This window comes from Lissotriton vulgaris, chromosome 2_1 (genome assembly GCF_964263255.1).
Source record: "Lissotriton vulgaris chromosome 2_1, aLisVul1.2, whole genome shotgun sequence".
Taxonomy (NCBI): Eukaryota; Metazoa; Chordata; class Amphibia; order Caudata; family Salamandridae; genus Lissotriton; species Lissotriton vulgaris.
Genome location: NC_141687.1, coordinates 505,734,778 through 505,762,015, shown reverse-complemented (window position 1 = coordinate 505,762,015; position 27,238 = coordinate 505,734,778). Strand labels below are relative to the sequence as shown.

The following is a 27,238-nucleotide window of genomic DNA, read 5'->3' as shown; positions in this document are numbered from 1 at the left end:
CAAAAATAAGCAAGTTTCTCATATGAGAGCACTGCACTTTCGAAAAGAGTCAAAAAGCAATATTTTATTTGTCCATAGTCATAGTTCTCGGCCTCAAATTGTAACGTGTTCTTCCAGGTATTGTCTGGTTTTCGAACAACAGTTCAGGTTCTGTAGTGTTCAATCACATTGACGGTGGCACAGATCCTTGCAGAATGTCGTCGCTCTCGCGTACAGAGTTTGTTCCTTTTACCTGTGCATCACTGAAGAGCAGGAAGCGAGGCAATGTTTCAGTCTCAGAATCAGCAATCCCCTCCTGGACCCACCGGTCGTGAAGCAGAGGTAGAGGGACCCTCTTGCAATGGGCCCCGTGGATCCAGTGTTTCTGTCCTTCCACTCGAACGGCGGATCTCGTGGAGAGAAGTACTAGGTGAGGACCGGTCCAGCGGGGCTCATCATTCTTTGTCCGCTGAAAATTCTTTACGAGCACATAGGTTCCAGGGTCGATAGGGTGTCCTGGAGCTTCAGTAGCTTGAGGTAGAGTATCATGTACCTGTTGGTGTAAAACGCGCAATTTAGCCATCAATTCATACAAATAATCAAGCAGTACAGGGTGTTCTAAGTCGCTGAACTTGGCTGGCCTTGGCACTCCTCATATGTTGGCCGGACGGCCGAACACTATTTCGTAGGGACTAAGCCCCACCCTCGAGTGCACAGTCATTCTTGTTGATAGGAGTGCCAAGGGCAGAGCGTCAGGCCAAGTAAGACCAGAACTCGCTTGAATTTTGGCCAGTTTTAGTTTTAGCGTACCGCTATAGCACTCTACTATTCCAGCTGATTGGGGGTGATTTGCAGCGTGGAACTTTTGATGGATGCCTAGCCCTTCACACACTTTCTTCATCACTCGACCCACAAATTCACTCCCATTATCACTCCAAACCATTCTCGGCATTCCGAATCTGGGGAAGAACTCCTTGATAAGGGCTTTAGCTGTTGATAAGGCACTATTGTCTTTCAGGGGATATGCTTCTATCCATCTTGAAAAGGCACAAACAACAACAAGTACGTATTTTAGATTGTTGCACCTCTCCATGTGGATGAAATCTAGCTGCAAAACCTCGAACGGGTACGTAGGAGGAGCAAAATGACCAGCTGGAGTTGGGGTTCCCCTACCAGGATTGTATTTCAGACACACCATACAGTTCTGGACTATATTCTCTGCATACTTAGGGATTCTGGCGTTCTGCCATACTGGAGCCAGTAACTTGCAAACTTCTTTTACACTGATGTGTGCCATTCCATGCGCCATTGTAACCACTGCAGGCACATAAGCATCGGGTAGCAACCAACGCTGATGCTCTGACAATTCAACCCAACAACCATTTGCATCCAATCTACCCGTACTTTCTCTCCACACACTCAATTCTTTCTCTGTGGCTTCCGCTTGAATGGACTTCACACTCTCAATCGTATCTTCACGCATGCCAACGTCACCCACCCATCGTGCAGGGCCTGCAACATACATTTGACTCATTATATTCCTTGCGGTTTCTTTCGCAACCTCATCCGCAAACGCATTTCCACGACCAACATCATCTGTAATCTTTTTGTGTGCACTGCATTTCACAATCGCCACTTGCAACGGCAAAGTCAGTGACTCAAAAAGCTCATTCACCAACTGACCATGCTGGATCTTAGCACCATGCGAAGTCAAGAAACCTCGTTCACGCCACAAACGTCCAAAACTATGGGCAACACCAAAGGCATACTGACTGTCAGCGTACACATTCACTCGTTTTCCTTTTGCCAACACACACGCTCTTGTTAATGCAATCAACTCTGCTGCTTGCGCTGAATAATGTGGGATACGTGCAGTTTCAACAATCGTATGTAAGGTAGTAACAGCATATGCTGCAGTCGTATCACCATTCGGCAACTTGAAACACGTACCATCAACCCACAAAGTACCATCACATTCTGTAAGAGGAGTGTCCCTAAGGTCTATTCTCCCTTTCGTTTCTTCCTCAGTTCTAAGGAAACAATCATGTGACTCTTCAACATTCTCTGTCTCGACTGGGATCGGCAACAACATAGCTGGGTTTAATGTATTGCACCTTTTGATGTGCACATGACTCGCTAGGAGTGTCAATTCATAACCTGACAATCGAGCACTAGTTAAGTGCTGTGTCTTGGTTCTGTTTACCAAAGTGTCCACTGCATGCGGGACCATCACAATTAACATGTTATTCATTACTAACCCAGCAGACTGTCGAATAGAAACAGATGCTGCAGCTGTGGCTCTTAAGCAACTCGGCAATGCCTTAGCTACCGGATCTAGAGTCGACGAAAAGTACGCGCATGGACGTTGCTTGTCCCCAAAAGACTGTGTCAACACTGATAATGCGCAACCTTCTTTCTCATGGACGTATAATGTAAAAGGCTTACTGTAGTCAGGGGTACCCAACACAGGAGCCAAACACAATGCATCGCATAATTCTGAAAAACTTTTCTGACAATCTTCAGACCATGGGATGGGATTCGGTGTATCTTTACAAGTTAATGCCACCAAAGGTTTGGCCAATAAGGAAAAATTCGGTATCCATAGCCTACAATAGGATGTAATACCTATGAAAGCACGCACTTCTCTCTGTGTTCTTGGCACACTCAACTTTGCAATTGCCTGAATTCGTTCTGGGGTCAGTTTCCTTCCCTCCTTCGATAAGAGGTGACCTAGGTAGGTCACTTCTTGTCGACAATATTGTAGCTTCGAGAGAGACACTTTGTGATGCAAATCAGACAAATGACGCAACAACAACAACGTGGCTTCTTTACAACTTTCCTCAGTATCTGTGGCAACTAACAAATCATCAACGTACTGAATAAGGGTAGCGCCATCAGGTAAAACAATCGTATCAAACTGTGTTTTCAAAGCCTGGCTGTATATTGATGGACTTTCGCAGTAGCCTTGAGGAGCGCGCTTGAAGCGGAAGCATCGGCCTCCTAAACTGAAGCCAAAAATATCCCTGCTCTCCTCGGCAATTGGGATGCTGAAGAAAGCGTTCTTTAAGTCAATCAATGAGAACCAAGCCGCGGAAGCTGGAATCATAGTCAATAGGGCAGTGATATCAGGGACAACTGGAAATTGTGGCACGACTATTTTATTGACCTCTCTAAGATCAATCACGGACCTATAAACAGGTGGCTGGGAAGGATCAGTGCACTTCAGAACAGGCAGAACAGGACTATTACAAACGTTGCCTTTCGTCTCTTCAATTACATCTTTATCAATCAGGTCATATATGATTGCTAACAATGCCTTTTCACCTTCGCTAGAGATTTTGTACTGGGGAATGCGCGGCATTCTAACATTGGCTTTCAATGTCACAACATTTGGTGATATTTCCAAAAGACCCACATCATTAGGACCAGTAGCCCAAAGAATATCCGGAAGAGAAGACAGTTCTGTCGGAAGTTTATCCTTTGACAAATACATTGGAGAAACCACTTTCTTACCCAGTGTAAGTTGTACTCCCGAAGGAGAACAGTACAAGGTCGCATATAATCTTTTCAACAGATCCAATCCCAAAACTTTTCACCACAACCAGTCGTCAGAATGAGGGGTGCTTCCAATTCACAAGGTCCAATAGAAAGTGACGTAGGACTAGAAATCTTGTTCCTAACCGGGGCGCCAGAAAAACCTACAGAAACATTCATTTCGCCAGACAAAGGTGCACCAGGGAGTTTTGAGTGCATAATAGAACTCTTTGTAGCACCAGTATCCAACAGAAAAGGCTCTGACACACCTGATGTAATCACCTCAACATAAGGCCCACTCTGATCTACTGGAACTAAAACAACTCCCTCTCTTTGTCCATGGCTGTCCTAGCAATCATTACCTACCATATTTTCATCCTCTGCATAGTAGTCATCAGCATAGTACTGAGTCGTCCTACCAGACGCGTTATTCTGTTGGTCAAAACTGTTCAATGAATTCTGTGGTGGAAACGAACTCGTGTTTTGTGGGAATGCACCGCGTCCCCTACCTCTAGGCGTTTGTTGGACACCGCAGCCTCGCACACTGGAAGTACCAGTCGTGCGCTGTAACAAAACTGGACAACTACTCTTGAAATGGCCTTCCTCTTTACAATACGCACACTGATTGGGGCCATACGGTAAACGCTGTTGAGAAGACTCGTTTCTTTGCGAGTTTCTCGAATATTGCTGAGGCTGCTGATAATCGCGCTGATTATTAGTGCGGGTGGATACGCCTGCTGCATCAGAACTTTAGTTTTTAATTCTTTAGTCTTTTTATCCGCTTTCTCTAACTCATCTTTGCGCCTATTTTCGTAGTACTGGGCCGTAGCCAAAATCCGTGCTGACTTGGAAACAGCCCAAGCACTCTCAGAATCCTTCAACTTATTGCACAATTCGGGAAGCAAATTGTGCACAAATTTGTCGACGAACAATCTCTGGCCACCTTCGGTAGCCATATCCTGACCGCTATGATCTACAAAAGTCTCTTCAAACCGCGTGAAAAAGTCAGACACAGTCTTGTCCGTCTTCTGCTTACACGCAGACAACTTGTCCCAGTTGACACATAATTCTGGCATTAGAGTCTTCTTATAAGTTATTATTCTACCAGGGAGTTCCGCAATTAAAGGTTCGGGTTTAGCACCACCAATTTGTCTGCTGTCTACAGCAGCAATGTTAACCCATGTATCACCTAACTCCTGATCGTGATCGGTGTGGCGAATCTTTCCCCATAAAGGCTGTGGAACCACGTTCCCAAACAACATGTCTATATCGGCTAAGTTCATAATGCATGAGCTTACAGTCTGTGATAACTCCTTATAATACCCTGCAGGATTCTTACGGGGGTCAGGTAATGTCTGTTTGAGAGCCAAAACTTCAGACCTTTTCCAAGGAACATGCACCCATACACGCTGAAAATGCGGCGGAATGGCTGGATTAGCGTTTGCGTCCCCTTCCCTCCAAACCGGCGGAACCTCTCTCATGGGATACTGTCGCGCCTTTTTCCTACCGGGTGTGTCACACTCAAGTAGTGATCGAGAAGTGCCCCCTTTACTCCGATACGACAACAATGTCGCAACCGCTCTCTCAACATCGGTGCCTACGATCATGCCCTCCGAGAACTCGAACCGCACACGGCACAATTCAGGCATGTCGTGTTCCAGATCATTTCCCTCCAAATCTTCACAGAGAAATACACACATTTGCTCAAAAACATATCTTTGCTTTGATGCTTCCCATTGACGGAAGACTTCCACGACAGACTGTACATCATATCTCACAGTATCCACAACCCATTTACGTGCTAACCGATTCAGTAATTCTCTCTCTTGATAGTCAGTCAGTTGACTCCGCAACTGTCTTCGTTCTACGTTAGGGGTCGTATTAGGCGACCCCAAGAAAGGTGAGAAAAGACCAGCAACAGTGTTGGCCATTCTCTGTCGAACAGAAGGAGAAACTGACGGAAGGACAGAAACACCAGGAAAGACATGCTGAGGTAAAGCAGAGGTGGAGGCAGTAGCAGAGGTGGTATTAGGATAAACAGTCGGAACAGTAGGCGAAGTCGTAGGGAACATAGATGGAGTAGGGAGCAAAGACGGCGGCCCTTGAGGGGGCTGCGCCGGAGGAGTAGGAACCAGCTGAAGAGGAGCTGGTGATAGCGGTAGAACCTGTGGTCCAACAATGGGGGGTTGCACAACCAAAGGTTGCTGAGGCGCTGTAGCATTCTGCGCATAAGGAGGTGGTGAACTCAGTAAATGAGACATTAAGGGATCTTTTTCAAGATCTTTCCTCGTTTCCTGTTCTTTAGTCGGCAAAACTGGGTAACATTTATCTATCGCTAACTTCCTAATCCTATGCATTTGTTCGCACTCTTGTTCTTCCTCATTATCCCGGAACGCAACGGCAGCTTGTACCATTGACATACCTCGTTTATTTTTCTTCGCTAATTTCATTTCTTTCTGTTTTGCTTCTTTGCGCCATAGGCGAAAAGAGTCAAACATTGCCGGCCGGGCTTTCTTCTTAAAAAGTTTTACCTCTAAATTATCTAAAATCTCTGTGTCAAAACTACCATATTGGGGCCATTTTAAAACACCATCGTTTCTGGTGTATCGGATCCATACTTCATTATATGTGATGGGGCCTACGCCGTGTTTCACATAGAGCTCATAGGTTGGAGTTCCAATCGGAGGAACCGGGCACGAGTCCTCCAATCGGGAGTCCCTATTACAACCAAGACAAAACAAATGTCCAAGTGTGCTAAGACCAGGCATTTTAGCTCTCTAGTCTAGCTTCAAACTTCGAAGGATTATCGAATACGATAGTCTTGTGAATACACGAGTCCTTCGGTTTTGGCACTTGCAAGTTCCAAACAAAACCGATCCCGAAGGATACCCAAAGACTAAGAACCAAACTAAGGACTGGGAGACGCTCCACTTATACTTAACTGAGGTGTCGATGACGTCACCAGAAGACTTGTTTATCGTTTCGCTCTACCAATCATCAAGGGTCCAAAACAGGGCGATAGTCAGGGCAGCAGTCCTTCGTAGCCGCCGGGACGCGGGGAACCTCGCAGCAAAGACCTTCGGACCACGTCGACATACAGGGGTCGCTGAAGTGGTTGGCCGTCCTCCGAAATTTTCACACGAAGCTCCTCACGAACCTCTGGCTTGGACCGGTACCGCTGATACCGCCCCACATTGGGCGCCAACTGGAGTACTGGGTTTTTATGGACCCGGCGGTGCCAGGGAATACACCTGAAAACTCCTGAGTCCTTCCTGTTTCAGACTACAGAAACACAGAGTCTTCTAGGTGAAGTCAAAGATCGTATTTATTGGCTGCAGCCAGTAACAGGTATCCTAGAAGTATAACAGCATGTATGTTCTCAGGAGACTGCTCTCTTTTACGAAGCCAGCCTTCTTCTTTTATACAAAATAATGTGCTTTAGGCAAACATTCCTTATTTTACAGTTGACCATCCAAATATTTTTACTACAAAGGGAAAGCAGAGTCATGATGACAAGCCCACATTTCTGTTCGTCCAGCTCATAATTAATTACCCGGCGAGGTGCAGTATTTCCATCTGATATCGACGGACCCCCAATAAAATCGGGCACCTCCTCCTCGTAAAGCAAGTCATAAAGCAAGAAACAGGGACAGGTGTGTGCAAGATTAGGCATGGTTTGTGTGCGATGAAAGGTTTATGATATGTTGTGCCTTGATACGTATCTACCTCGGCCGCTGGGAGAGGACCTGGCTGAACAGGTTTGGCTTTAGGCGGAGGAGTCAGCTTGCCCAGGTCACAGAGGAGTCAGCTAAGGTGTACGTGTCCTTCGGACCAGTTTGCGGCTTCAGTCATTTGGCTATGTGAGGGCAATCACAAGATGGATGCCGTTCACGAAATGGAACCCGAGGGTTCATGACGGAAACGCTGATTTAACGGTGAATTCGTCACTCAAACATGACGAAAATGCTTATACATAGTATACTTGTCATTTCCGGTCTGTTGATACCAAAATCGTCATGATATGACGATGTTCGAAACACGGGTCCAGAATTTTCGGTACCACAGTGGCTCTGGTATTGATCACGACAAGAGAAATGACGCTGGAGGATGGTCAAGACCAAACACCGATGATGACAATGAGAAAGAGACCTGTTGTATTAGAAGGCGTAGACGCAGTGTGGTCTGGCCCAGGAAACTACCCAAGAAAACGATCTTAATGTTATTATCACTCACCTGGATGGAGAAGATGGTACGAGTAAGAGAAGTGTGGAGCACAATAGTAAAATGGACTGCTGAGTCTGGTTGGACTATGGGGAGTCAGAGGAGGAGAGTAAAGAAGCACACAAACCAGTACAATGCCCACACCATGAAGTAAACTTAGGAGCTGACTGGATGCATATTGGTGTTGCGGGTGAGCACGAGTTCAGGGGATCAGAAGACTCTGCAGCATCCTCCTGTGAAGTTCATTCATCCACGTTGGAGGAAGGTCAGGACATTGCGTTGGCCTTTACGGAACAAATGAACCTCGTTTACAGTCACACCCCCAGTGAATTTGGAACTGAAGATAACTAGAAGTCCGTAGTGGACTAACCACAAATGTTGACAATTGGGAAGTAACCACTTACCCGTTCCTACATGGTCCTCTTGTGGACAGACTCATGTATTACTGGGAGCATGTTTGACTAACTATTACATGTTTTTGTTTACTTTTGTTCTCCTCTTTCCCTTCGGAAGGAGATGTGTTACGGTTGTAACTTTCCCTCTTGCAAATGTCCCCTCCTTGTTCCCGTCCCTTCCGCGCAACCCTGCATTTGCATACATTACGTCAGGTGGCGTTTGTACTTTGCCATCTGACAGTTAGTTTACAGTTGATAAGGGCAGTTGCAGCTGTCCATGATTTGAGCTGGTGACCGGAGCGCCCTACCCGGTGTCGTATTTACAAGAAATAAAGTGACACCTTCAAAAATACCGTGTGTTTACTTTACACTAGATAACGCGCTATCTCATTTAACCGGGTTTCATTGCGCTATTTACTTGCCGAATAATATCAAAACACTGCCGCACATAGAAGTGAGCACAGGACAGTGGCCGCCCCGTGAATAGCATGGCGACAATGAAGAAATCATGAAGCTAGGTGTTTCCACCGCATTGATTGAGGATGCCGAGTCCGTTCTTTCTGTCTACTAGACTGTGATGCTGACAGCCAATTACAGATGGTTTCGGTGCTACGAACACTGTGATTGGCTGAGGGATGACGGCCTTCGAGATGAACGCGGACCTGGTGGCGTAATTTCGTGAGAATCAGAGTGCCGAGTGGTGCAATTTTCAAAAACCAACAGTGTGATTCCGCCTCCCCTGAGCTCTCTGCCACCGCCTCCTAGTGACTTTTCCGGGACCGGGCGGGATATCTCCGGAGGAAGTTATACTGCGGGACTACGGATGTGTTGTTTCTCCTCCCCGAAGTCCAGCGGACCCGCAGTTGCCCCTTCCTGCAGTTTAATCGCCCCTTAGCTGCTGGTTTCAAACCGCCTCTCGGTGAGTAGAGTTTACTCTGTCCTTCATAGTGTGATGCCATACTTCCCATATGCCTCACCTTTAAAATGTGATTGAAATGTTTAACTTGTTTTGCTGTGTGTTATATTTAACAGATTAGGCACGCTGCGGGTAGTGAAGCGAAGTCGGCCACCTTCGCCAAAGACCCCTCCTGATCTCTCCGTATAGGAGGAGGGGAGTGTGACAGGTTAGAAGGTATAGTTAGTCAACCGCCATTCAAGTTCGCTCTGGTCGCCCGTTTAGAGTGTTGAGTTTAAAGTTAAATTGTTAATTTTGCACAAACTTGTTGTGTTCAGTGTAGACGTACATCTATTTTTTTTTATGTAGCGAGATACGCACAGCTGTCACCTGAACTGGTTCCTGGGAAGTCTGACAGATCGGAAATACGGGAAAGAGAACGATGTCAAATCCGTCTCGAAGGTAGAAAGCACGAACCTGCAAGAGTGAGTTAAAGGGATAGGAAATGTCTGGTAGTGCATTAAAGAGACACGAGGAAGATTTAAGACTGCCAACCCTGATATTAGCATGCCAAAATTGCATTGCATCGGCTACGAGCAGATATTTGCGCACCAGCACACTTTCTTTTACAAAGTAAGCGCTGTTCAGCTGGTGCTTGTGCTGGTGCTCTTCCTAATTGATTCTGTTGGATCTGTGAACCTTGTATTGCCCTCTTAGTGTGGTTCTTCTTGTTAGTGGTTTTGGAAGCTTTTACGTTGGCTTCTACAGAGTTTCGGAGCAAAGTTGGCTGTGCGGTGTAGTTCGTTTCCACCTATGCAAACCAAATAACTTCTCAGTGATAGCCAAGTGTCAGGAACCTTTCCAGTGTATTATTTATGGAGTGGCCCGGGCCGTGTACTCAATCACCACTCGTAAAGCGCAGCTTATCACCCGTGAGGGTTTTCAGGTGCAGGGTTTAGTCAAAGAACCAGGTCTTAATCATCTTCCTGTCAGTGAGGGTGATGGTCAGAGGAAAAAGGCGTTCCAGGCGTTGGTGGCGAGGAGGAAGAAGGAGCTTCCTCCGCTGAGGTTATGGCAGATGTGCGTTGTCTGTGCGAGGGCACGGTAGGCAGAGGTTTCTAGATGGCTGATGGAAGTTCAGGCTGTGGTTCATGTACGCTGGTCCTTGGTCATGGAGGGCTTTTAGGTGTGTGTCTGTAACTTGAATTGCCAATTCTTCTGGACTGGGAGCCAGTGGAGGTTTCTCAGGTGTTGAGTGATGAGGGTCTGCTTGGGCAGGTTGAGAATCAGTCTGGCCGCTGAATTCTGTATCATCTGCAGTCTTTTCATGAGTTTATTGGCGATTCCTGCATACAGTACGTTGCTATATTTCAGCCGGCTGGTGATTAGGACTTGTTAACTGTTTTTCTCATGCTGATGGGTAAATGTTTGAAGATTCTTTTGGAGCAATCAGAGTGTGTGGAAGCAGGCAATGGACACTGTTTATTTGTCGCTTCATGGTGAGTTTACTGTCCAGTGTGATGCTGAGATTGCTGCTGTGGTCTGTCGTGGGGAGAGTGGGTCCAAGTTTGGCGGGCCACCTTGTTTCGTTCCAGAGGGAGGTTTTGTTGCCAAGAATCAGCACTTTGGTCTTGTTAGTGTTAAGTTTCAGACCGTTATCCTTCATCCAGTCTGCAACATTCTTCATGCAGACTGTGGAAGTTGGGCTTTGTGGTGGGGTCTACTGAGAGCGAGAAGATGAGCTGGGTATCATCGGCTTAGGACGTGATGCTGAGAAAGTGGGCTCTTACTATGTAGGCTAGAGGCGTCATGTAGGTGTTGAGGAGGGTGGAGCTGAGGGATGAACTTTCAGGGACGCCGCAGATGGTGCTTCTGGGTTCCGAGGCGAAGAGAGGAAGGTTGGTTCTCTGTGAGAAATTTTGTGATCCACTTGAGTGCATCTCCCTTGATCCCAATCTGGTGCATTCTCGTGGTGGGATATGGTGTCAAAGGCTGCAGAGAGGTAGAGGAGGATCAGGGCCGCTGATTCTCCCCTTTTGAGCAGGGTGCAGATTTCATCCATGGAGGTGATAGGGCTGTCTCAATGCTGTGATTGGTGTGGAAACGCGATAGGGAGGCGTCTACCAGGTTGTTTCTCTACAGATGTTCGATGAGCTGCTAGTTGTTTACCTTTTTCCAAGACTTTGGCAGAGAAGGGGAGCAGCAAGATAGGACAGCAGTTCGCTTGGGTTGGTGGAGGATTTCTTGAGGAGGGGTCGCGCTTCTGTGTTTTCTTGCATAGGGAAAGGTGGCAGTGGTGATAGATGCATTGGTGATGGTGGTGAGTTGGAGGCTGAGCTCGTTGCTTTCTAGGTTGAAGAGGCGGTGCCGGCAGTTGTCCAAGGGTGCTCAGGAGTGGAAGGACTTAATGATTGCTGTGATGTCCAGTGTGGTGAGTTGTTTTCATGCGGTGATGTGCTGGTTATGGGGGCTTCCGCTGGAGTGAGGAAGCTGTGGAGGTCGGTGGGTTGTGATTCGTAGTTTACTATTTATGTATTTGAAAAGTTTTGTAAAGCGACACCATGACCAGGCAGGGTATCGGAAAGCTGTACATCGTTGTCCAAGCTTGAGCGGGAAAGCATAATCGAAACCTTGTTCCTGTAGATGATGGTTATCTTGTTGTGGGAGTGGTTTGTTAAAGCGTTGCATAGCCCCTGTGAGAGGAGAATCGTGTTCTCTATATTTGTTGGGCAGGAGAATTTACTGACGATGGGGAAGAGTTCCTTGAGGTGGTTGGCGCTTGCCTCAATGCGGTTTGAAAGGGCATACTTTTTTGCGTCTTTGATTTGGGGGTATTCGTTGAGGACTGACTTGAATGTGGCTTGGTCTGTAGTGTCTATGCTGGAGCGCCATTTTCTCTTCAGTCATTTGCAGCTGCAATTCATTGTACAGAGTTCGGATGTTTACCAGCTGGCTCGTTTGGTGGATCTGCGGGTTCTGACTGGTTTAATGGGGCCACTCATTCGGCGGTATTAGTGATCCAGGTGTTGAAGTTCTGGACTGCTTGTTCTAGGGTGTCCATCTATTGGGTCTGTGTCACTCTGTTGCATCTGCGTAAGTGGGTGTTGGTGGCTGTATGCTGTGATCGCGATGTAGAAATGGGCGATGGAGTAGTCAGTCTTGGTGAGTTCTATGGCATGGCTGTATTTTACTCTGTTTCTGGACGTATAGCTCATCCAGTGTATGTCCCACTTTTTGTGTGGAGTCTGCAACCGGTTGGGTAAGGCCGATGTTGTCTATTCATTCAAGTAGGTTGGTGGCGTTGGTGTCTGTGGGTTCATCCAGGTGAAAGTTGAGGTCTATGATGAAGATGTAGTGCTCAGACTCAATGGCAAGTGGAGCGATGAAGTCTGTGATGGCGTCACCAAGGCCGGTGCGTGGTCCTGGGCAAGGGTGCCTTTGACGGTGGAGTTGGAACTTGTGTACCATCATTGGTGTGTTGTCCTCCACAGCTCTTCCTCTATGAAGGTGCAGAGCATCTCTTATCAACTGCTTTCGGCTGCTCCTTTCTGTGCATGGGGTGCTCCGATTCTTGTCCTTTGTCTGAGCCACGGGTGAAGGTCAACTGAGAGGAGAAGGTGCAACCATTTCAGTCTGTTCCAAAACGAAAGCTATCAATGTAGGACTTCTGCTTTATGCACAGTACACTTGCCACTACCGTTACCCTAGCATTTCCTCAAAGTGGAGAGAGTTGGTAGGGCACGCACATAGAAGAATGACCTACTTCCCACACTGCAGAGGAACTCCTGCTCTCAGTCAAACAAGTCCATCCCATCCCATCCCATCCCATACCTACCAAATTACAGGTTTAAAAAAAAAAAAATTGGGGGGGGCATTTTGCAGTTGCATAAATGCACTTTTTACAAGTACGAACAATTTTATATAACATCCCTGGGCATGACAACCTGTACAGATCAAAGTACATTGTTATGTGTGAATTAAGGTGGTCACGTGTGGCTGTAGACGTGAGGCCCCGATCTTCCTCAGGATTTTGAAATCTGCGTTAAGCATTGAGAGTGGGTGGAAGTCAGACACTTGGGGGTGTGATTTTTTGGGGGGTTTTGGGGAGCGTCCCTGATTGAGGAAGGCAGTTCCCTCTTGACCCAGGCTTCTGTATACATTGCCACTAATTTTTGTGCCAGGATCTTGCATACGTGGAATAAAATTTAACCGGCAGCCCATCAGGGCGAGGAGTTTTCCCTCGGGTCATTTCCTTTAGTGCTGCCCTAATCTGCATATCGGTAACCTACCCCCCAGGGTCTCACGATGGTCGGGTGATATTACTGTCTGGGGAAGGGGTGCCATGTAGTTTGTTATGGTCTCTCTGTTGCGGCCGAAGTTCATAATACAATTGGGAATATTAGGATCCGGGTGGTGTGTAATCCCCACTCTGTTAGTTGTATCTGGCAGATAGGGATTCTCCTGTGTTCAGGCCGGATCAGCCAGGCGAGCAGTCTGCCCGCTCTACCTCCCTCCATATGCACCTGTCCATGGTACTCCTGTGTATCAAATCCTCTTAATCGTTCTAGAGTTTCATCATAATTTTGTCTAAGGTCCCTCAACACATCCTCATCCGTGATTAAACAGGCTTCCCCTTCCTGTAGTTGAATCTCCAAGCTAGCACTTTCCCCCAGAATTTCCTTCCGTATCCCAACTTTCTGGCCCCTACACTGTCCTCGTGCTACCACCTTAAAGGCTGCCCATTCTATTGCCCTGGAGGTGGCCATGCCCAGATTGAATTGAAAGTATTGTATAATGACAGGTTTGTAACGACGCACGAAACGGCAGTCCTCTAGAAGGGCATGATCCAATCACCATTTGGGAGTCAACATGGGCTCTGGTAGAGGGTGAAAACACAGCAACAAGGGGTTATGATCGGAATCGGAGAGCCCCAGATATTCTGCATGGGTAACGGATTACCTACCAAATTACAGTAAACCCAACCTCCTACTACTTCGCATCCAGCAAAGCAGACTCGTTTTAAAACTCTGGTAGCAAAACCCCTCTGTGTGCTCTTTTTTTCAACTCCTTTGATGTACTGGAATGGAAATGTAAAACTCTTCATTACTGGTACCCAGTGTCTTGAGTACATTTAAACCATGTAATTTTGGTTTTGGGTTTCAGAGTGCCTACATTGATAAAGCAAAAAAAAAAATATATGCCGCAAATTTGGTTTTCGCATGCCCTCCTCCCAGTCAGTCCTTCAAATCACCCCAGTAGGGCTCAATTTCGTTTTTCCATTGTGTGTGTGGGATATTATTAATTGTGGATCAATACATTTGGGAGGAAACCTTAGATTTCATGGAGATAAATAGTAATGGCTGCTTCACATGCCATCCCAACACTAGCTTTAACTATATGTTATGTTATGTTAAATGATTTCTAAAGCGCACAGCTGCCCCAGCAAAGGGGCGTCCCGGCGCTGTCAGACCGAAGTCCCAAACATTTTCCAGGGAGCTGCACGGGTGTGACAGTCAAGTCCTATACAGATGAGAACAGAAAAGTTTTAATAGCCTTCCGAAAGGCCAGCAGGTCATCCATGACCCGAGGTGTAATGGCAAGGAATTCCACAATTTAGCAGCTAAGTACCTAAACGAGGATCCGTCAGCCCTAACACGAGTAAAGCGTGGCACAATCGCCAAGTGCTGTCCGCAGGAGCGCAGGGTTCGATGTGGCACATATGGACTCAACAGACCACAGAGTAGCTTAGGGCTATTGGACTTCAGGATTTTGAACGACAGGCAAAGGGTTTTAAACTGAATTCGCCTGTCGACCCGAAGCCAGTGAAGTCCTTGAATCGTAGCCGCAACTGAGCAGTGGCGAGGGAGACCCACTAGCGCTCTGGCAGCAGAGTTCTGAACTCGTTGCAGGCGCTGAATCTCTGATTTGTTTGCTCCTAGAAGCAAGAAGCTACCGTAGTCCAGGCGAGATAGTATTGTGGACTGCACAATAAGTTGCCGCACTGCTGTATCAAAGCATTTCAGAAGCGGTTTAAGGCCCCTTAGTAGGCCAACACAGGTGGCAGCAACTCTCTTAGAATGGGTCTGGAAGCTAAGAGTGGAATCCATCCAGACCCCAAGATTTTTTACCGCCGATTTAGGCGATGGCATAGGGCCAAGGGAAGCTGGCCACCAGTCCTCGTTCCAAAGAGTGGCATTCTTTCCGACCACCAAAACCTCGGTCTTAGTCGCGTTGAGCTGTAGACAGTTCTCTGTCATCCATTGAGCTACAGCTGTCATCCCCTCTCTGAATCTGGTGGCTGCTCCCGATGATCCCTCAGCTAAGGTGATAACCAGCTGGGTATTGTCCGTATAGGACACCATCGTTAGATCCCATCTTTTAGCAACAGCTGCCAAAGGCTGTACATACAGATTGAACAGAGAGGGGCTTAATGCTGAGCCCTGTGGGACCCCCTGTCCGATGGAATGGGATTGTGACAGAAATGGAGGGGCCGACACCCGAAAAGATCTATCAGTTAAGAAAGACCTAAACCACTCCACCTGTCTCACCAATGCTTGGGGGCCATGGGAGAACAAGGTACTTCAGACATTGATCAGAATTTGAACCTAGGAGAGGAGTAAGATGAAGTTATGGAAGAGGGTCAATAAGATGATGTTTGATACTAAGATAAAGAATGGAAAGACTCTTCTGCCTAAGGAGGGTGACAAGTTGCTTTGACAACCAGACTCTCCACCAGACAATATATACATGCTTTGGGTGGCAAAAAAGTTTAAGCTTTAAGTGTAATCTGGGGGACAGCAGAGATTCTCTGATAACTTCTAAAGAGAATCACAGAAAGACAACTACATCAACTCTGAGCTTTCCTTTTGGCTGGAAAGAAGGTCTTAAAACTTATGTACTTCTACTTCCTTGTATACTTGTACATACGTTAATATTCACATATGTATTCCTCTATTTACTTATGCTTATTTATTCTTTTTTCCTACTTATTTCTTTGTTTATTTTTCCTTGTAACTTATTTTTATTTTTCCTTCTATTTACATTTAATTCCCTAACAATCTCACTTATATCATTCAATGCCTTACCCACTTTACCCTTTTTTCTATATCTTTATATTTATAATTTTCTCAATTATACATGCATATTGAAATATGTACACTTATTAATTTACTATATCTTATTCATTTTTAGTGCCTTCTCTATATCATGATACCTTATGTAAATTTAGAATTTTCTGTTTTATGTGATAATGATATTCTATATGCTTAAACTGTGAATTGACAATTATATATATTACAAGTGTTTTTAATAAAACTTTTTGACAAAATACTTATGTAAACAACAGATACGGCACAAGCAGTCTGGGGAAATTGCAAAATGCCAGAGTCTGCACTGACGTGGCTAACTTGACATCCCAAATCAGCTTCTATTCAATTCAAAATTCAATTAAAAAAGACCTTTATTCGAAATTCATAAAAGTACAGCAATAAAAACATTTACATATCATGACGAATTTAGTCACAGTAATCATGATCATTAAAATCTTTTACAGCTCTCATTAGTTAGATTCACGGGATTTTCATCATCTTAATTACACTTGTTATTAATCTCAAAGTGCTAGTGCGAAAGGTCAGTTCATCTGTATCCAGGGAGAGCAACAGAGAATAAGACTCCCCCAAGGAGAGGGGTCTTCGTTTTCTAAAATACGGAGTTAAAAAACAGTTAATATACTTTAGATAAAATTTACAGAAGAATAGGAAGTGTAAATGGTTCTGTGTGCTTGAGCCATCGCACGGACATGGGTTATATTGTCTACTGTGATGATAGCCATGGGGAAAGCCCAATAAAAATTTTACAGAGCCCGCTCTAAGGCGGAATAACAATGATCTTTCCCAATTGGTCATGGGGAGAGTGAGGTAGGATGGAAGTGGTTGCCTACACAATTATTTCCCCATATATATCATGACAGTAGATTTAAGTGTTTCCCTTTCCATTCTTTCTGAGTTATAAAGTGCATATAGTGCTTGTTTGACCTCAATCTTATCTTTTGGCTCGATCATGGATGGGTTGGTGAAAAGATCTCCCATACCCACGGCGCGCAGTCTCTTTCGAACTCCTGCGAGCCAGGGAATTTCCATGCCGTGCTCGCATTTTAGACAATCTTTTATAATGTCTTGTGTTAAAGTGGCTGAGTTATTCCTCCAAATCCTAATCCAGAATAGAGCTGGTCTAGTTCTAATAAAATCACATACGTAGGGGAGGTTCAGTTCTTTGTGGCAGATGAACTCGGAGGATGAGATTGGGGCGCCCAGTATTTTTCTTCAAAAGCGGCTTTCTTCTAGCTGAATACTGGGATTTTACCCCAAACCTCTGCCCCATATGTTGCTACTGGTATGCACTGTAATCTAAATTTTTTAAAAATATAGTGGCACCTACTTTCTTTGGGCGGGACAAGCTCAAAATAGAGTTAGTGGCCTTCGAGAACTTGCCCATGGCGTGGGCCGAATGCCCACTCCATGAGCCGTTCGCAGCGAAGACCAACCCTAAATATGGAAATGTAGTCAGATTCTAATTTATCTGTCCCTACATGTATAGTATTGAGCTTTCGTTTGCCAGGCCCACAAGGCATAATAAAAGATTTTTAAAAATGTACAAGCAGATCTAAACCCTCCATATGTTGGACAAAAGTTTTAATAAGTAAACGGAGGGAGTTAGGTGTGCGGCCCATAAGAACCGCATCGTCTGCGTATAATAGGACTGGTAGTACTTGCCCCTGGATTATAGGCACGTCTTTGGTCACTTGTTTTAGGGCTTTGGCTAACCCATTGATATAAATGATAAACAGCAGTGGTGCGTTACCCCCCTACCAATTTTAATAGCTCCGGATACTTCACCACCCATCCCAATCCTGACTTGTGCCCTCAAATCAGTATGAAGATAAGCCAGAAAATTAACAAGGGCCTCATCCAGTCCATAATCCAAAAGAATGGACCAAAGTTTGGATCTGTTCACTAAATCAAAAGCGGATGAGAGATCCATGAACGCAAGGTAGATGGGGGACGATCTAGCAATGTTATACTTGTCAAACATTGCTCCACCGTACCCACCTTGCTCCTGAATCCCATCTGACACGGGTCCAATAGGTTCGTTTCTTCTGTCCATTCTACCACCCTATTATAAAGGACTCGTCCCAAAAATTTTAGGGTATTGTCCAAAAGTGAAATTGGACGGTATTTAACTGGGTCTGACCTGTTACCCTTTTTAAAAATTAGTACTATGGTACTGGTGGGCCAAGTATTTGGCATTGACGCTGTTGGCAAACTGTTGAAGACATTAAGAAGGATTGGTGCCCATAGATCCGGACTGTGTTTAATGACCTCTATGGGGAATCCATCAGGACCAGGAGCCTTGTTGCCAAGGCTCTGTCTGATGGCTACTTCTACCTCATAGAGGTCAATCTGTAAGCCACACAATTGTCCAGGAACAAAACTTGTTATTTCCTCGGGTGGTGCTGCATATATTTTAGAGAAATGGGCCTCCCAGGCACTGCTGGTAATATTACAGCTAATTGGGGTTAGTTGTTTGCCCATGTCTCGCATTTTCCTCACGGCCGTCCAGAAGGGGCCGCTGCTCTTCAGATTTGCACTTTCAACCAGCGACTCCCACTGTTCCGTCAGTAATGCAACCTTCCTTTCAGCTATTTTAAGTTTATAAGATCTTCTAGCCGCCTGTACCTCTGCTATGCACCTGGGCTTAGTAATTAATGCCCTATTTGCTAATGAACAGGCGGGGTCGAACCACCTAGGGTCTTTCCCTATCTTTGGCAATGGGGCTGATAAGCACGTTTTTATAGCAAGACAGAGTTTGCCAAAGTCCGCAATTATCCTGTGGCAATTCCCATCCAGGGATAGGCAGGAGTTGATTATATGGGGACGTTCCTTTTTCACGGTTTCTATTATTGCCCCACTGTCAACTCCCCTCCATTTTAATTGCAGACCATCTCCCGAGGGTGTAATATCTCTCGCACCATTTAAATTCGCATATATTGGGCTACGCCCTAGGTGCAAAGTAAGGGGGTTATGATCTCCAAATATTGTTTCCATCACTGTGGATTTTATTACGTGATCTATTAAGTGGGGGGACATAAAGATAAAATCAATGTTCGAGAAGCAATCTCTGCCTCCTAAACGTGTGAGCACAATGCGTGCTAGGGGTATGACCTACATCCGTGACATTACTAAGAATGTGCTCTGTTAATATATTGTCAAATTCAATACCCCTGTGTTCTGCTTGGTCTAAGTGGTTGTTATCTTTAGACTGTCGATTCTTTATGATTTTCGCATTAAAATCCCCCCCCCCCCTCAATGAGGAACCTGGTCACCTCCTCTGTGTCTAAGTTTGATTCCAAATTTCCTAGAATCTTAGAGTGCGCTACAAAGTTCTTATTGGGTATAGAATAAAAATCATTATTATAAAAATGTATTAAATAAATCCTGGTCTTTCTCTTGAATTCAAGGACCTGTATATTCGGATTCCCTCCCGATAAATCTCTAATAGTGCCACCGGCCGATACTTTAATCCCAATAAATAATCCACCTACTGCACTGCCGAAATCGGGCTTAGGTGCTGTCACACTAAAACAGTGGTAGCCCTCTATGTGTAAGTTCCTTACAGCCCATGTCTCCTGAAACATAATGATATCTTTACCATCCAATAGCTGGACCCATTGTGGGTCCGACAATCTTGATTCTAACCCAGCAACGTTGCAGCTAAGGACTGTCAAGTCAGAGTGACTAGAGGGGCTGGCTTGCTTGCTCCTGACGCTTTTATCTATGCTCTGCCTAGATTTAGTCAGTATTGGAGTTATATCCTCGTGTGTAGCTGTAGGTGGGACAATATAATCATACACTGCTATCCCTTGTGTTGTTTTAGTTTTTGTTGGCAATAAAACTTCCTTTTTATCATTATTTGCCTCTTCACATACTATATTACTATCCCTATTCCCCAGTCAATCCTGATCTTCTAGGTTTGAAAAAGCGTGTTTAAAACGATTATGAGTTGGGATGTTGTATGTGTACCTCAACTCGTTCTGAGGCATGTTTCGATTTTGACTGTCCCCTAGGTTGGGCCTCTCCCTTAGGTTGTACTGGGGCGGAATAGGGAAGTATAGGCGTGGCATTGGATATACTGGGGATATAGCCTGGTGACGCAATGGGGGGCCATTCCTGAAATTAAAATTAAGGTTCTGATAGCGAAATGAGGAATTATTCCTAACATTAAAATTTGGATCCTGATGATACACTGTAGGAATGTTCTCAAAGTTAAAATTTGTGTCTATTAGGTGCCTATAGAAATAGCCCAGAGGGAGCAAAGTGGTGTTATATTCCCAAGGTGAGAGTGGTGAGCCCATTGGGGGGACCTAAAATTTATAATTATACAGTCCCCCTCAAACTTTTACCTCAGTGGGCCAATCCACCCCACTCTTTGGGTATGAATTATCTCACTCGATCTTTTATTGGGAATTTACAATTTCCACATAGCCAGTGGAGGATTCTATTTTTAAGGCTTACAGGATTTTCCTCTTGATCCTTCCTCAATTTAGGCACATTGACTAGAACCTCCACATAGGCCCCGCATTCAGGGGGTAAACTAATGCGAGTTGGGATCTGTCTCATATTAGTAGTTGCCACAGTTTGGTCCGACTTGGCTGTTAGGGGGTTTTGAGATTTTTTATTATTAATTTGTCCAGTAGGTGCCCTTTTACTCATATCAATAGTTGGGGCCGTGCTTTCTGGGCTAACTACCTTTGTCATGTTAGGGTTAGGACCCCGTTTAGCTAGGGGATGGGCGTGTGCTAGATTTTTACTTGTGCTTGGTGTTGGTGTAGGGACTTTGTTATGGGCATCTATGTTCGAGCTAGCCACATTGTTTTTGGCCTTAGATCCATTAATTATCCCCAAGTTAGATTTGTGTTGGGTTGTGCCCTATGCCCAGTTTTAATACATGATCATCTAACACTCTCAGCCTCTTATCCTTGTTTATGATTTGTTGATTAATTATCGCTAATAGAGTAGTTAGCAAAGTATCCATCCTCCCCCAAAATCCTTCATCCCCCCAGTGCTACACTGGCCTCTATAGTTTGAGTATTTATGTCATTGGGTTGTCCCTCCCCTTATCCCCTCCATGCTCTGCGGGCCTAGGGGCCCTCCGTCATTGCTTGCGCCCACCCATGTCTCTCTGTTTATTAATCAGTGGTTCAGTGTCAATGTGTTTCAATTTCCTCCTTGCCTTTTGTCCCCTGGTTCGTACCGGAATACTAACACTTTTGTCCCCATCAGAGTTTGACATATCACGGTCTGGGCATGGTCCTGTGCCCTCTAAGTGTGCCAGGTCATTCTCTAATGGGGGAGAAGGTTCTTGGCTCATATTCATATTTGGCCTGAGCATGGTGGGGGTTTATGAGAGCCTACTTTCTATGGAAAAATGTTCAGAAGGCACCATATCTACATTTATACAGTTCTCATTAGGGTCTGCACCAGGAAGTCCTGCATATGATGCAGCGAGCAAAGAGTCCAATGAATTGTCTTGGTACGTGAATGGGGGCATACTCGATGGAAGCAAAAGGCGCCTTTCAGTATTCTGTATGGCCGTTGCAACGACACCGATGGTCTTCTGGAGCATTTTGTCTATGGCCGTTAAGCTTGGCAATGGGGTGGTAGAGGTAGTAGTAGTTACAGCCATTTTCTGCTTATCCTTTGGCCTGGGCACTGCTGGTATTCTTTTCCCCATAATAACGTTTAACTATTGTACACTATGCAGCAAATGGGACCCTTCCAACCAGAAATCGTATTTAGCTGCAAGATTTTAAAATAATTAACCAGTACTTAACACTAACCTGATGTTACTGGTAGCTGTAAGATGTAGCCATGGGGGAATGTCCTGCCAAGGGAGGTGGCCCATCCCAGCCCAGCCTCGTTCCGCCACAGACTGCCCGCCCTTTGCCCGCCGCCCGCGCGCGTCCCGCGTTGCGTGGGCGGCAGGCAGTGATGTAAGAGATGGGGCGTGACAAGCCTCAGGTGCTCCCGGTACTGTGGCCTGCAGAGGGGCTGCTGGTAGTGGTAGTCCTCACTGTGGCAAGGGGGGAGCTGGCAGCAGAATAGCGTCCTCCTTGATGCTCGGACCCCCGCAAAGAACTTCAGCCAGGTGACTGAACGGCCCCCACCAAGCACGCAGCCACACAGACCGCGCTCGTGTCCTCAGCGCAGCGGCACCCGCGCGTGCTGCAAAATGTTAAGTAAGCCGCGAGGCTAATGAGCCTCAGGTGCTCCTGGTACTGTGGCCTGCAGAGGGGCTGCTTGTAGTGGTAGTCCTCACTGTGGCAAGGGGGGAGCTGGCAGCATAATAGCGTCCTCCTTGACGCTCGGACCCCCGCAAAGAACTTCAGCCAGGTGACTGAACGGCCCCCACCAAGCACGCAGCCACACAGACCGCACTCGTGTTCTCCGCTTCTATTATTGTGGCAGAAACTTGGAGATAATCAAATAAAATCTTCATTCCCGCTTCAGCTTCTCCTGATTGAGATGACGGTCTTATAGATAATGTTGGCCTCAGAGTCAGCATCAGCATTGCAGCATCAATGATCAAAGCAGCAAATACCACATTTGGCACAACATCACTATTCTAATACCCGAGGACAAGAGAGAATCAAATAAGACTATTTTAAAGGAGGGGTAATTGCCTCAACCTTCATAATTGATAAAGCAATGAATGTCTCAAATGATGGCTTCTGCCAGCTTGCAAGAGTGGCAGTCCTGCAAAGACAAGACTGGCTTATATCCACTGCCTACAATCAGAAACTTAGGCCAAGACCCTGGACATGCCTTTCGAGGGACAGACCATGTTAGGCAAACATGTCGATTAATGCATTGCAGAACATAAAAACAGACACTGCTCACTCTCTCTCGTAGCCTTAAAGTAAACACTCCATCTGCTTCCTTTGTGGCTCCAGGCACACACAGGAGGTTTCACTCCGTGTTGAGGTTATGACCATATTACCCTCCCACCCACCAGAGAGACCAATTATAATCAAGAATGCTCCTCCAGGACTAATGCCAGGTTGTAAGAAGTCATCATGGAAGAGGAAGGGTGATGCTCAATCATGCTGACTCATTAACCAAAAAAAAGAACTAAGCAACAAATACTCCTCTCTTCCTCTAATCCAGTTCCTCTCAGAGGGGCGAATAATTCATTTTCTTGCTCCTGCATGGAGAAGGATAATAATGTAAATAGGCAACAGGATCTTGGAGTGACATAGATCAGGAGTCTAGATGACTCAAACAAACCTTGTTGTGCTGACGATATCAAACAAATCTCAGCGGTGGGCTCTTGTTCCAACACACAACAGAAAGGATAACAATGACATGTGCCTCAATGGTAGGCCGGGAGTTCACATGCATGGATTTTCCTTAAGAGAGCCTCCGATCAAAAACAGAGTAGGAACTTCACATAAATGTCTTTGAACTGACAGCCATCAGGCTTGATCTGCAAGTATTCCTGCCAAGACTTACAGACAAACCTGTTTTGATCAGGACAGACAACACAACCTCAGTGTACTACATCACAAATCAGGGAGGCAAACAGCTCTGTCGGAAGAGGCACAGATGTTTTCGGATTGGGCCCTGGTGAACGGACTGGATATTGTTGTCGAGCAGCTACCAGGAGATCTTTTAGAACCAAGCAAATTTACTCAGTCATCCCTCTGAGTGCCAAGAGTGAAAACTGCACGAAGATCAAATGCAGCATGTGCTTCTGAAATGGGGCCACACAGGGCTAGACCTGTTTGCCACACTAAAGAACAAGAAATTCCAATACTAGGCCAAGCGTTATTGGCCACTGGTATCTGAGGGCATGCAGGTTCCAGTCCATCAAGGAGGCGGTCGAAGAGCCAGGTTTTGAGGTTTCTCGCGAAGATGGGGAGTAATGTTGTCTGTCTGAGGTGGAGCGGGAGGGTGTTCCAGGCTCTGGTCGCGAGGAAGGAGAAGGAGCGGCCTCCCTATCTGGTCTTTCTAGTGTGGGGGACTGTGGCGTCGGAGAGCTGGGCTGATCGTAGGCTCCTTTGGGGTGCATGGAATTTGAGTCGGCTGTTAGGGAATGCTGGTCCGGTGTCGTTGAGGGCCTTGTGTGCGTGGGTGATAATCTTGAAGGTGAGTCTAGCCTCGATGGGGAGCCAGTGGAGTGTGCGCAGGTGCTGGGAGATGTAGCAGTGTCTTGGCAGATTGTGGACAAGTCTTGCGGCGGCGTTCTGATGTTTTGTTGCTTGCCGGTGAGGTTTTTGTTTATTCCCGGGTAAAGTGCTTTGCTGGTGACGAGGGTGTGAGTGCTGGTTTGTTGTGCTCGAGGGGGATCCATTTGAAGGTCTTACGTAGGAGGCGTAGAATGTGGAAGCAGGAGGATGCAACAGAGTTATTCTGGCGGTCCATTTTGAGCTCTGAGTCCAGGATGATTGCAAGGTTGCATGCATGGTTGGGGGTGGGTGGGCTTCCGAGGGCGCGGCACCACCAGGTGTTGTTCCTGGAGTCAGGGTTTGGGCCCATGATGAGTACTTTTGTTTTGTCTGTGTTGAGTTGCAGGCAGCTGATTTTCATCCTTTAGACGACGGCTTCCATGCCTTCTTGAAAGTTGTGTCTGGCAGTGTTGGTCTCCTTTGATAAGGAGAGAATGAGTTGGGTGTCGTCTGCCTATGACACAATGTTGAGTCCGAAGGTTCTGACAATGGGGGCAAGCAGAGCCATGTAGACAGTGAAAAGCGTGGGCAACTCCGCAGGTGGGGGCGGGGGGTATAGGGTCCGAGGAGAAAGGGGGTGGGGGGGAGTCTGACCTGCTGCGTTCTGCTGGAGAGGACGGATTGGATCCAGTTGAGGCCTTGTCCTGGATCCCTGTGTCGTGGAGTCTCCTTATTAGGGTGTGGTGAACGCCGCTGAGAGTTCGAGGAGGATGAGTGCTACTGTTTCTCCTTTGTCCAGTAGGGAGCAGATGTCATCTGTTGCGGCGAGGAGGATTGTTTCCGTGCAGTGTTTTTTTCTGAAGCCGGATTGGGAGGAGTCGAGGATGTTGTGCTCTTCGATGAAGGTGGTGAGTTGGCTGTTGATGGCTTTCTCAATGACTTTCTCTGGGAACAGGAGCAGGGAGATGGGTCTGTAGTTCTTCAGGAGGGAGTTGATCTCAGCGTGTTACCAGTCATCTGGGAGCGAGGTGTTCGTCAGGGAGCGGTTGATGGTGTGGCGGAGCATGGGTGCGATGGTGTCGGCAGCTCTGTTGAAGATGTGGGGTCAGGGGTCCGTGGAGGCCCCGGAGTGGATTGACTTAATTGTCTTCGGTGGTGAGGGCTGTCCAGTTGTCAGTTGTTGGCTTCAGGGGATCGGGGTGGCGATGAGGTCTCAGTGTATTGGTCGTCTTCGTCGAAGTTGTAAATGTTCTTGAATTTGAGGTGGAAGAAGGTGCTGAGTTTGTTGCAGAGGTCTTGTGAGGGAGGGATGTCAGTAGACTTGCTGGTGGATTGGGCAAACTCCTTGATGATGCTGAAAAGTTCTTTGCTGTCATGCGCATGTGTGGAGATTCTGTCTTCAATTGCTTTTTTTCTTGTTTTTCTGATGGGTTGGTGGCGGCTCTGAAGTAGTTGTGGGCCTCCGTGAATTTGGAGTTCCTCCAGGCCTTTTTGAGGCGGTGGCACGTGCGTCTGGACTCTCAAAGTTCAGTGGTAAACCATCTGGCTTTCTTTGCATGAGTGTTGTTTTTCTTGAGGGGGGGCTATGGTGTTGGCTCTGTCTGAGATCCATAGGTGCAGAGTTCAGGCTGCGGTGTTGGCATCATCTTCCGCAATGGTTGGGGTGGAGTTACTGAGTGAGAAGGTGAGCTGGTCATCAGTGATTTTGGTCCAGTTCCTTCGTGGGAGCATGTGCTGGTGTCTCTGGATGGTGGGTATTCTGAAGCTGAAGGGGACACATCGGTGGTCAGTCCGTGGGAGTTCGGTGGTGTGGCTGAAAGTGATGGAATTCCCTGTTGTGAAGAGGGGGTCGAGGGTGTGTCTGTGGAAGTGTTTCTGTATGTGGTTGGACAATATCTCAGTGCAGCTCCATTTCATGTTGCCATACTTTGTAGATATGGCAAAGGATGTCCTCAGAAGCTCTTCAGTAACAGTTCATTTTGTTGCCTTCTTTAGATTCAGAAGAAAAGTGGACTTCACCATTATTCTCACAAATATTTATCAAATAATTCAATACAGACCTTTTTGGGGTGTACCCCCAGTGAGGAGCCATGGGAGTTAAATACATTGCTTGGTATATTAATGCTTCTTGCCTTTGAATTATCCACCTGGCTCATACATTTCATGGAAGACTGAGCTGTTGCTACCACCCACTTCAGCTTCAAGTGTTAACGAGTTGCAAGCATTCATCATAAAAAAATACAATATCATTGATTTATGAAAGACGGTCATTGTCATTTTATGCACTAACCTAAAATTCATGCCAGTGTTCCCATCGGACTGTGACTTATATGAACCTGTAATTTTGCATTCTTTTTTTCCCTCCAATCCATACACATCAGAAGAAATATCTTGGCATTCGCTGATGTCCGCAGAAGCAGTTTCTTTTGGGAACCCAGACAGAGGCGTTCATTGTTCAAAAAGGAAATTGCTTGTCGACTGTCAATTTGTATCCCTTTTTGTCATACTTAAGCAAAGTGCCCATTTCAAGTATAAGCGAGGGCGCATTGCACAAGGGGCATGACCGTGACAGCCATGCATACTTTCACCAAGCACTACTGTATGGATGTTAATGCAGCAACTGACTCTTCGACGGTTTAGAAAAACAAAGCAATGGCCGGGCAGTATTGAATTAGCGTCAAAGTACACAGACCTAGTGTAATAAATCACTGGGTTGGACAACCATTTGTGTTGATTGACTTATTTTTTTATAAAATATTTCGTGCAGGAAATTCTTTGGCATCAAAAGATACAACACAACATTCATAACAAAATACAAATACAAATTCAGTGAACTGAGAGAAAATTATCAAAACAGTGTGTAAACAAAGAAATTGTCATACATAAATAACATAGACAACTATAGAAAGGCCTCAAGTTAATCACTTTACAGAGGCTCCAATCCTGGATATGAAATAGACAAGGGGACTATTGTGTTTGAAAGAAACCTCC

The 27,238-nt window shown here is 46.1% G+C and overlaps 1 protein-coding gene across 1 annotated transcript in view; it reads left to right on the top strand.

Moving 5' to 3' along the window:
• Nucleotides 1–8,809: 8,809 nt before the first annotated feature.
• The window catches only part of STK17B (serine/threonine kinase 17b), a 120,518-nt gene continuing 102,089 nt past the window's right edge, over nucleotides 8,810–27,238 (top strand). Inside the window, exon 1 of the mRNA XM_086955406.1 lies at nucleotides 8,810–9,048. The gene's annotated coding sequence lies outside the window, so the exon portion shown is untranslated. The remainder of the gene's footprint in view (nucleotides 9,049–27,238) is intronic.